Below are 12,513 nucleotides of genomic sequence, written 5' to 3' on the forward strand. Positions count from 1 at the left end.
AGCTCACCTAAATCCTTTATCTCAAACTTCATCTTCAAATAGCCCTTGACTTCAGCAATCCCACTATCACTATCACCTGTAATAATCAAGTCATCCACATAGATGACTATGATGACCAAACCTGCATCTCCCTTTCTCACATAAAGTGAGTGATCAGCATCAGAAACATAAAAGCCAATATTGACAAGATACTCTCTGATCTTGTCAGACCATGCTCTTGGTGCTTGCTTGAGCCCATAGAGTGCCTTCTTCAACCTGCACACATACGTGGGATGCTCTAAATCTTCATAACCTGCTGGCTGATCCATATACACTTCTTCCTGCAAATCACCATGCAAGAAGGCATTCTTTACATCCATTTGCTGCAACCTCCAACCTTTGGCTGCTGCCAAAGCAATCACACATCTGACAGTTGCCATCCTAGCAACTGGACTGAAGGTTTCATCATAATCTATGCCATATGTTTGGGCATAGCCTTTTGCAACCAGCCTAGCTTTGTACCTACTAATAGAACCATCTGCATTGTGCTTAATCTTATAAACCCACTTACATCCAATAGCTTTCTTTCCCTTCGGCAATGATACTAGATCCCAAGTCTTATTAGCCTCTAATGCAGCCATCTCCTCATCCATTGCTGCATCCCAATGAGCATGACCAACAGCCTCCTCAAAACATGTGGGCTCAACATCCTCAACTAGTTTCACCATATAAGAATAATGGTGAGCTGCATAACCCTCAAAACCAAATCTTTTAACAGGGTATCTCACCCTGCTAGACCTGCGTACCACTGGATCACTCAATGGAGTCTTTGCATTAACACGTGCTCTCTGCACACCTGGAGTCCTCACTGAAGGAATGCCAAGCTCATCATCCAAGCTCTCTCTGAGCCACTGGAGTCTCCATCAAGAATTGCATCAATGCCTTCTGACACTTTATTCTTTCCTTTGTCTTTACCTGTAGTGCTACTAGATGCACTCGAAGATGTAGAGGTACTCCTTAGTCTCCCAGACCAAGGACTACCAGATGATGTCTCTGGTCCACTAAGAGTCCGTGATTCTTGCCTTTCAGCCTGCACATGAGTGTCATGATCATCATCAACATCCAATGCATCACCACTAGATGCATACCAACTGCTCATTTCATCAAAGATGACATCCCTGCTCACTCTGAACTTACATGTGACAGGGTTGTAACAGCGATACCCTTTTTGCTCTAAAGAGTATCCAATAAAGATACACTTTTCAGCCTTTGGATCCAGTTTCTTCTGCAACTCATCTGGCACATGAACATACGCAATGCAACCAAATACTTTCAAGTGTGAAACATCAGGCTTCTTACCTGTAAAACATTCTTCGGGGGTCATACCATGAACTGCAGCTGTGGGAGTTCTGTTCATAATATAAACAGCAGTATGAACAGCCTCAGACCAAAAATGCTTAGGCATATTCTTTTCAGCCATCAAGGCGCGTGCAACTTCTGCAATATGCCTGTTTTTCCTTTCTGCAACCCCATTTTGCTGTGGGGTATACCTGCATGTGAACTGTCTCTTTATCCCATGAGACCTCAGAAAATCACTGAACTCATTTGAGAGGTACTCTCCCCCTCCATCTGACCTCAGGCACTTTACTTTCAAGCCTGTTTCTCTTTCAACTGCAGCCTTGAAAGTTCTAAAGTGCTCAAAAGCTTCACTCTTTTCCTTCATAAAATATACCCACAGCTTTCTAGAACAATCATCAATGAATGTGACAAAGTATGAACTGCCTCCAAGAGATACATTTTGTGTAGGCCCCCAAATGTCTGTATGCACAACATCAAGGATATTTCTGCTTACATCTCTGTCATGTGAAAAGGGTTGTCTTGCCTGCTTACCAAACTGACATGCTTCACATACCTTCTGAAATTCTGCAACTTTAAATGTAGGCAAACCTGTAACCAACCCTTTGGATTGCATTAATTTCAGCCTTTGTACATTTGCATGTCCAATGCATTTGTGCCAAATTTCAATGTCTGCAACAACACCTTTTCCTTTGGCATACATAGCCGCATTCATAGTAGGAATTCCAGCATCTAGAGTGAACATACGTCCAACTCTACTTCCCTTTGCTACCAACCTGCACTTGTCATTGAAGTCTTCTACAAAGCAGCCCTTTGCATTAAATCTGACTTGCAGCCCTTGCTCTACCATTTGACCGACTAACACCAAGTTCTTTGTAATAGATGGTACATGTAATACATCTGAAAGACTCTTTGTCTTACCATCATGCAAGGACAAGGGAACTTTTCCAATGTGTGAAATTGGGTGGCATGAGTCATCACCCGTCTGCACATAACCTGCATTCTGCAAATCCTGCATCTCTCCAAACCATTCTGCATGGCTGGTCATATGATTGGATGCACCTGAATCAACATACCAAACATCTTCATGTGTTCCCTTTCCTGTAACAGCATTCAGCATATGCTGCATAACGAACAAACGTTCATTTTTGTCTTCATTCAGTCGTGAAGACGATGCATAGTTTCCTTGCTGCAACTTACCACTGCGGATATCATCTCTCTTAGCATAACATTGGGCTGCAATATGACCTGTTTTGCCACAGTAGTGGCACACAATACCAGAGTTGTTAGAACCTCTGTTCTGCCATCCACCTCTTCCTCTAAAGCTCCCCCTGCCTCTAAAGTTACCACGACCTCCTGAAACCTGCATATCGCCAAATTGCTGATTCAATCTGTTTTGCTGGTTGTCACTACCACGTCCTGTACCACGGCCTCTTGAAGAGAACCTGCCACGTCCCCTTCCTGAACTGGAGTAGAAAGCTTGGACCTGTTCACCACTTCTTTCAGATGTCTCACTCTGCATGTTGATCTCTTCAGTGATCATAAGGGAGACCAATTCATCGAAATCTGGAAATGGCTTTCTGACATATACGGAAGTTACAAAAGACTTCCAAGCCTTTTCATTGTTAAGTCCACCCAAGGTAGACGACACCAAATCATCATCATCGGGCATTGCATCAATCGCTGCCAATGCATCTGCAATGCTTCTTACTTTCAGTGCATACTCATTGATAGACATCTTCCCTTTCTTCAATGTATTCAACTCTTGCTTGAGTTGAATCTTTCGTGCCTTTGTATTTACAGAAAACATACTTTCAAGTATGGTCCAAGCTGCATATGCATTCTCTGCATTTCTAATGTGTCCCAGCATGTTATTGTCAATTACTGCAGACAACCAATACATGACCTTCTTGTCTTTTGCATTCCATTCCTTTCGTGCCTTTGTCTCTTCTGCAGTTGGAGGATCACTCACCTCCGGCTCCTTTTCTTCACCTGAAACGAACTCGTAGAGGCCTTTTCCAATAAGGAAGTTCGTGACACGAAACTTCCATGATGGGTAGTTGTTCTTGTCGAGCTTCTCAATGATGGGGCTTCCACTGTTCTCTGCCATTATCACAAAACTAATACCAAACAGCAAGCAAATCTTCTGCAACCCTTGACCTGTAGTGCACAGCAATACACCAGACAGCCTTTTTTACTGTCTGCTCAACAATACATGCAATCTGCAACCAGTTTGCAGATAAACCTTGTGTTTACTCACTGATAAACACCTTTGAACTTACAGATCTGAAATCTGTAACCTGCGCACCCACGTTCGGTCAATACAGTCGAAGTCACAGTGTACCCCGAAACTACTGTCCGCAACCTTGCGGCTCTAAAACGGGCCCTGAAACGGCCTCAAATGCCCAAAATCTCTGCGAGAAAGCCCTAAAGGGTTAATCTGCAGAATATACAGCGCTCTTCGCGCACACCAAATCTCACTGCAATCTGAGATTTTTGCTCTGCCCTGCTTCCGGTGCCTCCACAGACACTATCCAAGAGAAGGAGTGGAAGAATGGGAGAGATTCTTACCCGTAGCTTGCTTGCTCGAACCTTGCTTCTTCTCCTTCACTTCAACCTTCGAAATCAGCCTCTCTCAATGGCGCGGCTCTGATACCATGTCAAGAATCGCGTGGTGGAGGGGGTTGCTCAAGATGCTGCGCCGAACACACACAGAATGCACAAGGAGAAGCTCACTCAAGAGACAAGAAGAGAGATGGAGGCCAAAACGTTTTCTTGCTGATTTCTTCTTCTTCTTCCACACACTTCACAATGTACACAAAGTATAGATAAGATACAACATAAAAGGAAAGTGGCCTACTAAGTCAAACAATGCATAACCGACTACACTAGTCGACTGGCGCTATAACTATGCCAGCTGTAAATAGGTGTAACAACCTGAATATAATAAGTAATGAGTCAGTGGCCATGTGAGAGTCATAATGACCACCGACGTGCTAAGTGTAGACGTGTGGACCCATCTAACCAGGCGGTCCATCATCCATGTCCACATGTGTTGAGCTTGCCATCTCAACAAACACTGAGCAGTAGAGAGGGAGCTGTAATTTTGATGCATATTTTGTTCCAAGAAGAAGCTACAGGAGATCTGATGCCTGGAGATTGCTTCTGAGTAATGCGAAGATTCCAAGTTCTTTCAATACATATTGATTCAATTCATTGTGCTTTGTCTTTGTAGTGTTTACCACTTGTGTATTCTCTATCTTCTCTTCCATCTCCTATCTCTACTTCCTTCTACTTCTGATCCCTAGTGGATTCGACCTTTCGACAAAAACCCCTCCAACATTGGTGAACCTGACATGAAAGGTCGTCAGAAGAAGGAAAGACAAGATAGGAGAATCTCAATCTCCAGTGATGTTTTGCAATAGTTGGTGCAAAATATGAATATGCTTATGCAGGTACAACAACAACAATAGGTGATGCAAGCTTCAGCTCAAACAGAAAGTGTTGTGATGAATGCTTTGCAAGCAGTTGAGCGTGAGGTGAAGTTATTCAATGGCAAGAATGTACCTGCATATGTACATGCCTATGCTCAGAAGATGGAATTCTTTGGGGTGGCTCAATCTGCATGGAGCTTGTATTTTGTACGTGTTATTATTCATGAACTAAAATCATGAATTACTAAATTATACTTGTAGGATGCTGACTAGGTAGCCTTCAAGAAGACACTCAAGGAAGAATTTTACATTGAGGACACCAGTTTGATTACACGCAAGACTTTTCAAGAGTAGGTTTTACAACCCAATAAGGGTCTTGTGGCTATGGAATTGTTAAGAGAATTTGAAAGTCTATTTGAGAAGTTGGATCTTGCAAAACAACAAGCTCTTGCAAGTCAGAAAATTGAATTGTTTCTATAGGAAACTGATCGTGAGCTTCAAGAGAAGCTTGATGATTTGCTGGAGGATCAGACTACTACAGAGACACGTTTGAAAAAAGAGAGTAGACATGTCAAGGAGGCTGTTACTATACTTGTGAAGAAGCATAGAAGAAGAGAAAGATTGCATGTCTCTAGCTTGCCCATTGTTACGGGCAAGACAGTTGAAGTATCTAGTAAGCCACCTACTTCTGTGGCTAACCCTATGGCTGTACCTGCTATTGTTTCCTCTGTTAGGAAAGATGTCTTAGATGAATTGGTCAAAGGCATGCGGGATCTTCAATTGAAAGTTGCAAAATTGGACGAAAAAGGACAAGAGGAAAGGGGACGGGCAGCAGTCCCTAAGCCTGGAAAAAGATGTACGTGGTGTGATAGTTTGCAATGCGAGAGAAAGGATTATGCTGCCTATCAGGAGGCCTTGGCACGACAACTCATCTTTTGGAAAGATGAAAAGATCCATGCACAAGAAACGAGATTGCCTCTTGCTTTGAATTTTGGAAAGGGAAGTATGCAGAAGTTGTTGGAAGACTTGGCTGTCCGAAATGCTTATGCAGTGGTACATGCTTCTACTTTTGGTCTACAGTTGGATAGAATGCATGGCCAAGTGATGGTTGATCCAAAAGTTGAAATATGGACACATGCTTTACATGCAGCTGAAAAGAGAAAGGTCACTGATAGTGAAATGTCTCATGCAGGGCAAGACATTCGTGGCATAATTGGTTGGGAATCACCAGTAGATGCATATTCAGTGTATGCATATTTAGCAAAGGTACAAACATGGATGTACTTATGGAAGAAAAATAAAAAAGAGATGAAGATATTGCAAGTTCATCTAAAAGAATGATAAGAAGAAGTGTGGATCAGCCTAAAGTTGCAAATCAGCCACCTCCCGAGCATGTTATGGAAGAGGTCAGTCAAGAGCAAAAATAGGATAACAAAAAAGAGGGCAAAAAGAAGGGCAAGCAGTCAGGATATAAGTTGGAATCTGACATTGAGACAACCACAAATCTTAAGAAGGTTCTTGAAGAATGGATCTTAAACGGTCGGGTGGAATTTACCTTGGGAGAGGTGCTTGGCATTGCCAAGCAAGAATTTCATGATGAGATCATTGACATAATTAAAAGGTCAGTTTCTTAGTGATACTACTAGTGCATTGCTGCAATTTGAAGAGGAAACTAGTTTGTTGGGTATTCAGGCTGAATATGAGCATGAAGTAAGTACATGATTGTATATACAAGATGCTACTAATCAGTGGCATGTGGAAAAGAGAAGAAAGAAGCTAAAAATGCATTGCCTTGTAGCAATATGCATGGTGGAGTAAGGTAAATGCAACAATATGGAGAAGAGACTCTAGGATTTATTCCTCGAAGTCATAACACAAGAAATCATTGGGCTAGAGCTACCACTAAAATGGTAGTGAAAATAGGGGAGCATGAAACTCCTTATGTTGCTTTACTTGACCATGGGTCTAAGATAAATTTCATTGAGCGTGGATTGTATGAAAATGGTGCATGGCCTGTAGACACTGATCATGGTTGGCGAATGAGGGCTACAAATAATTCTTCAGGGGAGCTCTATGCTGCATGTCCTAATGTAAAAATGACGATTGGTGATGTATAGGAAGAGCAACACTTCTTTGTGCAAGATAATTCCTCATATGCAATGATTTTGGGACAATCTTATATTACAAGTGTGCGTACGGAAACAAAGGTGCTTGATGATGGTTTTGCTTATGAAAGAGTCAAAAGCAAGGATGGGAGAAAAGCAATTGAATTTCTTACTGTTTGTGTTAATCATCCTAGAAATTGGCTTCGAGAGTCTCCTTTGATTCCAAATGCAAGGGAATTCAAAGACCTGGATTTTCATTAAGCACTATTGTAATGCGGGGCTACAGTAGTGCTATTCAGACTCTTGATGAAATGAAGCATGTATTTACTATTGGTAATTCTCAATTTACAGCAAATAGTTCATGTTGGTTCAAGCCTATGGAAGCTATGTGTAGGGCTGAACGCATATCTATGAAACGGGCTCCTAAGGAACTAAGAGTATTGGGACTGCTAGCTGAAAATGAATGCATTTTAGGCATGTTTTATGGGCTGAATATTAATGACACTATGGCTGAAATTTCGGCAACTATACATGCAGAAAATGAGGCTAAAAACAGAGTGTTGTCAGTATGTTCTTTGGACATGTATGATGTTATAGCATTGTTTGCTCAACAGGAAGGATTACAATGGGTTGAAGCACTTGTGGAGACAAAGTATAAGACAGTTGACAAAAAGGTGAAACCAATTGCTTTGCCACTTCCACCAGAGAATGAGGGTATATATGAAAAAGTGTCAAGGCAACCAAGCTTACGGGATCCTAATGATATAGATCATCAATTTACATCTGAAACATTACAGGAATTGAAAGTTGGTGCAGAAGGGTTTCTTTTGCCTGCTAAGAGAGACTATTTTACGCAGATGGCTAGACATGGAAAGGCATTTGCATTTCAGCCAAGTGAAATAGGTTGTGTGGATCCAAATGTTGTCTCTCCTATGGTCATATTTATGATGCCACATGTACCATGGAACTTGAGGCCTATTCCAGTGCCTAAAGCTTACTTGCCAAAGCTGATGGATTTTCTAAATGAAAAGATTTGCATGAAGATCTTGGAGCCTTCTTCAGCCCCGTACTCAAATCGTTGGTTTACTGTGCCCAAAAAGAATGGGGCTTTGAGATTTATTCAAGACATGCAACTGACTTTGAGATTTATTCAAGACATGCAACCGGTCAATAAAGTAACTATAAGAAATGTGGGTGCAGGTCCTGTGATTGATGAATTTGCAGAGGCTTTTGTAGGCAGAGCGATCTATTCTTTGGGTGGTCTTTATTCAGGTTATGATCAGTTTCAACTTGCAATTGAAAGCAGGGATATCACAACCATGAAGACTCCCTTGGGGTTAGTACGGATGTGTACTCTCCCACACGGAGCAACAAACTCAGTGGCACACATGACAAATGCTATGAATAGGGTACTCAAGGATTTTATACCACAATTGACTATGCCCTTCTTGGATGATGTTCCAATCAAAGGGTGTGCAATGGATGAAAAGAATGAAGAGATGGATACACATGGATGATGCAGGCAATTTGTTGCAGACCATATTGTGGATTGTGAGAGGATTTTGACACGTCTAGAAGAGGTGCATTTAACTCTTTCTGGACAAAAGTCTATCTTTGGAGTTGAAGAGGTTTTGATTGTTGGGCATATGTGCGGGCCTTATGAAAAGGAGAGAAGGATCGAAGCTTGGACTCGAGAGCTATGGCGGGAGAGCAAGAGCAAGAAAGAGAGAGACAAGAAATGGAAACTCCAATAGTCACAATATGTGACCGGGCCTTCGTTTATTCAAATTGTCACTAAAAGAATAAAGAATAAAGTGACGGTGGCGGGCGCCCGCCACCTGTAGTGTGCAGTGGCGGTGACTGTTAGTGTAGTAATACACGGGCGGCTAGGGAATCTTGGCCATCTCGGTCCTCTGCTCATCTGTCTGCGGACAATCAGCCTATGATACCTTCACATAAGAAGGCAATGGATAGGCAATAGGCTTTATGTCCTGCATGCGGAAGCGCTCAAGGACTTTATGAATGTACTCCCTCTGTGACAAGTAGAGGAGTCCTTGATGCCTGTCACGTCTAATGTGCATACCAAGTATGTGAGCGGCATGTCCCAGATCTTTAATCTCAAAGCTTTTCTTGAGTTGAGTCTTAAGAGCATCTAGCTCATCATGAGCTTTCCCTGCTATCAGCATATCATCCACATAGAGGACCAAAATCAATAAAGAACCATCATGGGATTTCTTCCTGTAAAGACACGGATCCATAGCACTCCTGCTGTAGCCCTGTGACTGCATAAAGGCATCAAACTTATGATACCACTCCCTAGGTGCCTGTTTCAAGCCATAAAGACTTTTCTTTAATTTTCACACTAGGTGCTCCCTGCCAGGTTCTGCAAAGCTCTTAGGCTGCTCCATATAAATCTCATCATGCAAGTCCCCATGTAAGAAAGCCGTCTTGACATCCATCTAGTATAAATCTAAGTCAAGCTGAGCAACCAAAGCCAAGACTAAGCGCAGGGTGGTCATATTAACCATAGGAGAAAAGACCTCATCAAATTCCACACCATGCTCCTGCTTAAAACCCTTTGCTACCAATCTAGCCTTGTATGCCGGCTTGAGGTGTCCAGGGGTACTTTTCAGCTTGTACATCCACTCGCATGGCAAAGCCTTCTTGCCCGTAGGCAAGGAAACCAAATCCCAAGTGTCATTCTTATGCAGGGAGTCTATCTCAGACTGCATAGCCCTCTCCCAGGAGTGATTGTCACCCCTACGCATAGCCTCATCATAAGTGAAAGGCTCTTCTGCATCTGTAACCAAGACATAATGCATTGAGGACAGAAATCTATCAGGTGGACATCTGTCTCTAGTAGACCGTCTCACGGCAGGCTCTGCTGCCTGCCCAGTTGTCTGTCTCTAGTAGACCATCTCACTGCAAGCTCTGCTGCCTGCCCAGTTGTCTGTCCAACACCTTGACCATGAGCATCTACTGCAGTTGTAGGCTGTCCAACTGGCTGTGCGGGAGCTCTCTGATCCTCTTGAAATATGACCCTACGGATCTCAACAACTCTCTCAGGCTGCCGATGCATCTTGTCTTCATGGAAAACTACATCATGACTGCGGATGACTTTCCGTGCCTGCGGATCCCAAAGACGGTAACCCATCTCGCCTGCATCCCCATAACCAAGGAAAATACATTTGACACTCTTAGGATCCAGCTTACTTCTCTTGTCCCTGGGCACATGGCAAAATGCCTCAAATCCAAAGACACAGAGATACGCATAAGAGGGAGGTTTTCCAGTCCATACCTCCTTTGCAACCTGGAAATCCAAACCACTAGAGGGTGATCTATTTATGACATGCACAGTTGTACTAACTGCCTCAGCCCAAAAGCTCTGTGGTAGGACTGCATGGCTAAGCATACTACGGACACGCTCCTGGATGGTTCTATTCATCCGCTCAGCCAAACCATTCTGGGGGGGTGTAGGGGGCGGTCAACTGACGCTTAATACCCCTCTCATCACATAACTGCTCAAAAGCACGTGAGACATACTCACCCCCATTATCTGTTCGTAGGCATTTTAGGCTATACTCATACTGGTTCTCAAGCAATGCAAGCCATCTTTGAAACACAGCCAAGATATCGGATTTCAGCTTAATGGGATAAGCCCAAACTTTGCATGAAAAATCATCTATGAACGTAACAAAATAATTTGCACCACCCATAGACTGACAAGGCATGGGCCCACAAACATCTAAATGTACTAATACCAAGGCTCACTCATGCCTGGCCTACCAGACTTCTTATGCGTAGACCTAGTCTGCCTGCCATAAAGACAATGCTCACATGAATCAAAACATGCATAATCAAGGGGCGGTAAGTACTGCAAACCAGAAAGCATTTTCATTCCCTTCAAAGACATATGGCCTAAACGGGCATGCCAAAGAGATACATGTGGGATAGAACCCACAGACAAAACATGATCAAGGGAAGAAGCTGATACAATCAGGGGATAGAGGCTGCTAGCCTTGGCACCTCTCGCAATCACAAGTCTGCCACAAGTGATCTTCCATGCAGAGTCTCCAAAACATACATGATATCCTGCATCATCAAGCTGTCTAGCTGACATGAGACTGCATGTCAAAGTAGGTACATGACGTACATCCTGCATAACAAAACTACTGCCAGAAGGAAACTGCAGCCTCACAATATCAAGAGAGCTGTCATCACCCAAGCGCACAGAACCTGAACATGCTTTCCATATCCATCATTCCTGCCTCTAACTGTCATAACATACAACACACGAGAGGCATCCAAATTCTTACGGTTAACCTCTTCCTGCTCTACAGAAGAGCACTCTCAACATCAGATAATTTCAAGGTAGCAGTAGAGGCACATAATGCAGTGCGGAATACATCCCATGACTCATTAAGAGTACCAAGCAGGAGTGACATCCTCTGCAAAAGTGATATCCTGCGAAGTCAAGTTCTTGAGTATAGCATGGAAATGGCTCAATACATAAAGGCACCACCTGCTCAATGGCTAATAAGCATTCAAGAATGCTCCCACTGTCACAAAAGCCGTATGTACGAGCTCAAGAGCTCAAACCAAGGCAAGACACAGTGCCAATGACATAAGTCCAAGACAATACATCAATAGTACATCCCGAACATGTAGGCGGTAGAGCATCCATATGTAGCATCCATAAGCATGTAAGACATCAAGTACATCCCAAGATACAACTCTAGAAAGCCAATAAATAGCTCAACTAAGCTTCGGGAATCCAAGGTCAAGCCAAGACCGAGCTCCAGTAGCAATAGGCTCCAAACAATGTAACTAGCATGTAGTAATGGCCTAGGCTAAGCATGTCAAGACCAATCAGACATATGCAATATACATGCCATAAGTACAACCAAGATGGAGCATCCAAATGCTTTGCAAAGCGAGCTCAAGCTCAAACAATGATCCCAAATCAAAACCAAGCTCTATGTCGAGTCCCCAAGTGTCAATACATCACCATATATGCCCGAAACATAGCCCGAAAAGCATAGGCATAAGCATACATGAGTAAAAATACTTCAGCCCAACTGTGTACAGCAGTGATTTACTGTTCAAAACGCAGAATTTCAGCACCAAAATCAGCTCCAAATGGTTTCCAAACAATAGGCATACATTCCCCTAACATCCGGGCATCAAACGAGACCAACCGGGCATCAAATGACAATACCAAACAAGCTGTAGCATCAAATGTCAGTGTAACACTGTCATAAACTGCCTGTGGACTGTTATGACAGTCCCAAAATAGTGTTAAATCAGTCCAAATGCTATGCCAACACATCAACCATCAAAACCAAGCATAAAAGCATGTTTATATGCCCGAAATGGAGCCTTTCCAAGTGCCAATGGAGGGGGAGAGCTGTTGTTATGACTGTCAATGCTGAAGACACATATGGGAGGGCTGCATGATTCTGTCAACTGTAAATGCTGGTCCTAGGGCTGCAAATAATGTTAGCCAAGCTTTGGAGGGGTTCGATTAAAGCCAAGGAAGGCCTCAAACAAGCTCCAACAAGGGGAGAGCAACCCACATATGAAATGAGAGCTAGGAGTATAATGGCTGCCTTGTTTCAAGAGGGCTAAAAGCTGAGGTA

This window comes from Lygodium microphyllum, chromosome 4 (genome assembly GCF_053477565.2).
Source record: "Lygodium microphyllum isolate KBCC chromosome 4, Lygodium_microphyllum_v1.1.10, whole genome shotgun sequence".
Lineage (NCBI taxonomy): Eukaryota > Viridiplantae > Streptophyta > Polypodiopsida > Schizaeales > Lygodiaceae > Lygodium > Lygodium microphyllum.